Source organism: Octodon degus, unplaced genomic scaffold (genome assembly GCF_000260255.1).
Source record: "Octodon degus isolate 3935 unplaced genomic scaffold, OctDeg1.0 scaffold00094, whole genome shotgun sequence".
In the NCBI taxonomy this organism is placed as follows: domain Eukaryota; kingdom Metazoa; phylum Chordata; class Mammalia; order Rodentia; family Octodontidae; genus Octodon; species Octodon degus.
In genome coordinates this window covers 4,255,153-4,261,643 of record NW_004524670.1, presented here as the reverse complement: position 1 = coordinate 4,261,643, position 6,491 = coordinate 4,255,153, and the positions used below count along the sequence as shown (strand labels likewise).

The window sequence follows — 6,491 nt, the reverse complement described above, 5'->3', positions numbered from 1 at the left end:
ATAGGATCACAAGTCTGCATCTTGTACAGCAATTAACCACTAAGAAGAATATATGCAGTGTATTATTTGTTGAAACTGTACTTCTGATTTGATTTGAAACTGTCTCATTGCTATCTGTTTATCAACAATACTTTGAAAAAAAATCAGTTGAAAGTTACTGAAAGAATTTACAGAAGACCTAACCGAGGGTTGTATTTTTCACATGGATTGGAAGATTCAGTAACTTAAAGATGCTAATTCACTCCAATGTGACATTGAGGTTGAAGGTCATCAAAATTCTACCAAGTATACAGTGAAAATTAGTAAGTAAATGTTGAAATATATACATAAATAAAATATATAAATATAAATATAAACAAATACATAAATACTAGATATACGTACACACATTCTAAAACTTTAAAACAATGAATAGGTTCAAAGGAGCAGAAATCAAGACAACTTACTGAGCTGCAGTTAGTCAGACAGTGTAAGTACAAGAGTAGATCAACAGACCAGTGGATCGGAATAAGCGGCCTCAAATGTGCCCATTCTTAAATTATCACTTATGTCAAAAGTGACACTGTAGTGCGGTGAGGAAATGATCTTTATTCAACTTGGTTGGGTAAAATATTATCCATATGATAAAAAGTAAATCTTGACCTTTGTTTTATACCTTACCAGAAGTTAATTTCAAAACAACTGTAAATTTCAATATAAAAGTGGTGAACACATAAGGCCTCCAGACTTACTAGAATAGTCTTATGGATAAAAATGGGATAAACAAGTGAATAAGATTGTGATGTATTCAGGATGGAAAGAGGTGCGGGTAAGTCAGTATTTGAAAGGCAATGAAAATATCTAATGTAGGTCAGATTTACATTACTGCAATGATGCATCATAATAAATAACCCACGGCTCTCAGTAACATACAATCATAATGATTTATGAGATTATATTTCATCTGGGCCAGAGTTAGTTGATCTTCATGTGCTTAACATTCTATTTCAAGTTAGGTATGAGCAGTTTGTTACCTGGGGAGTCAGTGGTTGATTAACTGACGGCTGACCTAGTGTGGCCTTGGCTGTGGCCATGGGGGCCCCTCAGTTCTACTCAGTGTGCATTTCATCCTGTGGCTGGCCCTTAGTGTACCCTCATCACAGCAGCGCCTTCCTCAAGTGCTGTTCCTAAAACCTTTGCTGGGTGTTAATGGAGCATGGGTGCCCCCCTCCTGTACCTCAGGCTAGGAGGTTGTGCCAGGGAAGAAGCATAGGACATGAGGAATTCTTTGTGAAAAATATAGCTGCATATATGATTATTCACTGGCCATTTTGAGGATTTTTTGAAAGGGAATTATTTAAACATTTTCCTAACCCTTACTCACTAGCTATTTTGAGGGCTATGGCAAATATTTAAAGTAGACAATGCCTTCTTCCTAAAAAAGAGAGATTGGCAGTGCTTGCTAGAGAAGAGTATACACTATAATTTTTGCCTTATCTAACCCCGATGAGCTCTGCAATGTATTTTATTCAGGCTTTTTGTCTTCCATTATTTTTCCTGTGTTTAAAGATAAGTCAACATTTTACCAAAAAGTTTTCAGACTTGTATCTTGGTGAATGAAATAATACAGAAATTTTAGTACTCTTATCTACTTGTATTAAGTTTGGTACTTGGACCATGTTTGGTTAGCCTTTAAACATTTCAATTAATTAATGGAGCTATTTTTAATTAACTCTGCAATGAATTTTACAGAGAGAACAGTGAACCATGGGAGGATTTCAGAAGCAAACAAAATTACAGCATAAAAGGAAGACTGCTGCAGTGGAGATAAAATCAGGGCAGCAGAGAGGAGATAATAACTTGGGAAATTCTGGACACAGAATGGAGTGGCACAGGATGACACTTGATCTGTCTTTTATGAAAACAATAATATTTCTTTGGATAAGGAAAAATGTGAGAATGTAGCTAAAAAACATGTGCTAGTGTCATCATGTGTGAAAAGTTATAATGTAATTGAGCAAGCATGTAGCAAATGGAAAGAGTGCGGCGAAACAAGAACAAGGAAAGCAGTGGTGAAATATTCACTGACATAAAGGCTGAGGAGAGAGCAATTCCAGTGCTAAAATATAAAGCAAGACTAAAACAAACAAAAAATCATGAAACAGTTTTTAAAAAATGAAGGCTGAAATTGCACTTGAATTGTTAAGTAGACTTAAGTCCTGGTTTTTCCTGGAAGGGTTGATTGAAATTTTTTCTTGTCTTCAAGCATTTCTTCTAATTTAGACCTTTTATCCCTGTACTTTATGAGAGCAGTCATTTTCATAAAGATTATCAGACTACACCATAAAACAGGGCAGTTTGTTGAAAGCAGTCTTTGGATTTTGCTTTCATGTACACGAAGAGAATTGTCCCATAAAACCCAGTCACCACTGTTGTGTGGGATGAGCTGGTGGGAAAGGCTTTTTTTATTCCTTCAGTAGAATTGATTCTTAGTACAGTATAAGGCTGAAAATGTAGGAGAAGCAAACCAACAGCAATGAAGTAAACAGAAATATTATATTGCCCAACTTTAGAATAACCTCATTCAAAGAAATGTCTGTGTAAGCCAGCTTGACAAAGGCCAGCATTTCACAAACAAAATGATTGATGACATATTCCCCACTGAAGGGTAACTGGATTGCAAGAACAGTCTCTGTCAATGAATTGAGACATCCGGGCCCCCAGGAGAGAGCTGCCATTTGAACAGGGTGCCTTCTTCGTGATGATTGAGCATCTCAGGGGTTGCAGGTTGCAATGTATCGATCATAGACCATCATGGCTAAAAGCACCCATTCTGTGGAACTCATAGTGTGAGAGATGGACATTGGAATGGCACATTTAAGGAAAGAGATGTTTTTTTTTTTCTCTGAGAGTGTATCAGCATTTAGGAATGAAGAAAGATGTATGCAAATGTCCAGAAAGGAAAGATTACTCAGGAAGCAGTACATGGGTGTGTGGAGGCGAGAATCCAGCAGAGTTAAGAGGATCAAGGTACTGTTCCCAAGAAGGATTACCAGGTACGTCACCAAGCACACGACAAAAAGGAGTTTTTCAGCTCCTAGGTATTCAGAAAGTCCCTGAAGAATGAATCAATCTCTGTCCAATTGTTCCTTTCCAATTTTAAGGATTTTTTTAATTTTTATTTTTTTGCTCTGAATGCCTTCAGGACAGCTTTTGCTGGCTTGAGTTGTAGTGATCGAGCCACAGCAACCTGAGCCTGACTGCTTTGTTGAAGCAGCCACTTAAATGAGCTAAGGGGCAGGCCCCTTCCTTTCCATTTTTGCTTATCCATACCTTGGATCAAATGAATCTATATGGAATTATTATTATATTAAACCTGGGGTATAGAAAAGTAAAATCAAAGGGCCAGGGAGATGGCTCAGTAGAATAAATGCTTCCCTGGCAAGTACAAGGGTCTGAGTTCAATTCCTGGTTCTACCAAAAAAGAAAAGTAAAATCAAAGTGAGGACTGAAGTTGTGGTGGGAGGGACAGCAGATGTATCAGCACTGCGTGCAGTGGTGGTAACAGCTCCAGTGGGTTGAGCTCTTGGTTTCCTTTTCTGGCTCATGACCAGTGGGTTGAAAGCATATGAAAATTTCATTAGTAGTTTCTTAAAAATGTCTTCTGTATCTTATTTTCCAAAATTATATTGCAGAAATGTGAGGCACGAAGGAATCATTCATATTTCGTAACAAGCTTCTGATACAGACAAACCACACAGATCCTGAAAGGGTAAAACTGTGCAAGGAAAAGTTATTCTTTTAAAAACTTTGTTATCTTTGAAGCTGCCTAGCTCTGTAACTGTTTCATGGCTGTGCAACTACTTTACAGACCCCCTGTAACCATGAGGGCATAAATGAACATCCTGGATATTTGACTGTACCAGGCTTTGTGGTCATTAATCTAGTCTTGTAACTGATGGTCACTAATCTAGCTCTGTAACCGGTGATCTCACCCTGCTCGCTAATCAGAAGAACTGCCAGGATGCTCTGTCCCACTTTTAACTCCTGCTTCTTCCTCATAAGAAAATGCTGCCTCCCAGACATTCACCATCTGGCTTTTGCTGGAGTTTATTCCAGTCAGGACCACCAGTGTAACATGAAATTGTTCAATGCCTTGTGATCTCCTCAGGTGCCATTCCTTTCCTGGACTCAGCTTTATTGTAATAATCCCAAATTCAAGCTAATATTTTTGGAGTCAGTGTGCTTCAATCTATTCAGTGAAGATTTATTAATTTGTTCATCTACCATGTCAGTCAGTGCCATTGGTTTAGTGTTTTATAATTTACAACTATGCATATATATTATTCATTTTATCATCACCATACTTTTCTGAGGAAAATACAACTGAATATATAAAATTACTCTGAATCTTCCCATTAAACTGATAGAAGTTTTAAAAACTATTGGTTTCCTGGGATTTCTATTAAAGTTTTGGTGTGATTGTACTCAATAGAAAAGCAGAGACAGGAAGCTCACATGTTTGAGCCCAGCTTGGTCAACCCAGCAACTTAGTGAGATGTGGTTGCAAACTAAAAAGTTAGAAAAAAAAATGACCGCTATTATATGTACGTGAATGTGAAGGCTCTGAATTCAATCTCAAGGAACATCTAAAGGTTGATTTCTGTTTGAAAATTAATATCAGAAAATAATTATGCTGTATATTTGTTATCCAAATAGCCTTGAGGTAGTTGCTACATTAAAAATTTCAGTTTCAGAGATATGTGAAAGAAACTAGCAGTGTGCTTTGATGCTTTCAAATGAGGACAAAAGGATGACTAATAGTACCAAAAAATGATTCGCATTAATGCTGTGCTGGCAATAACTTCTAAGAAGCAATTAATACTTTGCTGAATAACTCTATGCCTGGTTTTTGTTTTTTCATTTAAGTTTACTTCCCTAAAACAGATTCCTAGAATCTGTTTGGGAACAGGAATAAAGATTTTTTAAAGCCTTAAATAGTTTATAATAAAGCACTTGCTATGGGACTTATAGTGTCATAAAATTTCATTTTTACTGGGTCATTGTTACTGAATATTAACTTTTATTTATTTTTGAATATTAACTTTTAGAACAGCTAATACTGGAGGATTTATTACTTAGTCATAGCCCACTCATTTTGTGAGCCATTATGCACTTATTAATATGGTAGTTACTTGGAATTTTATTGACATAAATGTGGTTTAAATTATGGTAATATGACTAAGTGAGAACAAAGAAAATGGTGCCATAAGACACTGTTTATGAAACCCAAACCCAGAATGATATAGATCATAATGGAAATGCTAGAAATATCCAAAATGCTAATGATTATCTTAGAGAAACTTTTTCTACTTTTATGAATTATTTGAATTTGTAAAATAAATATTTTTTTGTGTGTATATAACATGGATTAGGTTTTATTTGACCTAACTAACCACACTTGATTCTACTTAGATATTTTCCACCCAAAAGGCTTAGAGGCTAGTTTAGGTTTTTCATGAGAAGGATGCACAAGGTTTCCAATCAAATGCATGACTTCTCCAGTCCACAGCTGCTACCCAGGTTCCCTTCAACAGTCTAGAAGGGATAACAGACAGCAGCAAGAAGTAGCTGGAAGATGGTCCTCATGGCCTATTACAAGGTTTTTACTTGGTATTCCTTTAGGAGATTTCCATTTTGAAAGATAATGATGAACCACGGGAAACATTTCTGCTTATTTCTTCTCCATGAATATTTCAGTCAGCTGCTTGTCAGAAACACTTAGTTACTGACAGATCCTCATCACCTGACTGACATAAACTGCCAAAAGGTGCTTGCACAGTAGGCTGTCGCTCTTCCGTAACACTGAGAAGACAAATGCAGGACATGAGCAGTAAGGACAAGAAGCCAAACAAGTGTATGTCTTGCCAGAACTTCCAACTACCTGGCAAACTCGCCGTCCACTGGGTGAAGAAATTAAAATAATAGACTATCGATCAACTAGATCCAAGGCCTGGACAAATGATGCACCAAAGACAAACTTCAGCGATAAAAGATGGTCGTCAGGAGTTCGCGCGCAATCCCGCAGTGCTGTGGCCATGTCGCTCAGGAGCTCCTCCACGACTGCTGGTAACGCGACGGCCATAGAGCTAAAGGTTGTCCGCTTCACGACAGACTCCCGGACTCGAGCCTCCTGCCGTTGAGTGACTGTAAAATAAATAAACATAAAAGGAAAACATAGTCCAAGAGGGAAACTCTAAAGCAGGTATACATAATCATTTTAGAAAGATTAACTCAGAGTCAAAATGCAAAGATAATTTAAGTGGTACAGTAGTTATCTTAAGTGTCTAGAGATTGAACATTGCCCCTGAACTGTGTTGGGGTCCCCTATCCAATTCTCTATAGGAACTCACCATTTTCTTTGTTAGACCTTGACCATTTATAATCCCCGCCCTCAAAATCATCAAGGTAATATTTTTTTTAATATGTATTTGGGGGGTGCCAGGGAGATG

At 37.3% G+C, this 6,491-nt stretch overlaps 1 pseudogene; it reads right to left on the bottom strand.

Moving 5' to 3' along the window:
• Positions 1-5,713: 5,713 nt before the first annotated feature.
• LOC101589306 lies at positions 5,714-6,124 on the bottom strand (annotated as a pseudogene).
• Between the last annotated feature and the right edge of the window lie 367 nt (positions 6,125-6,491).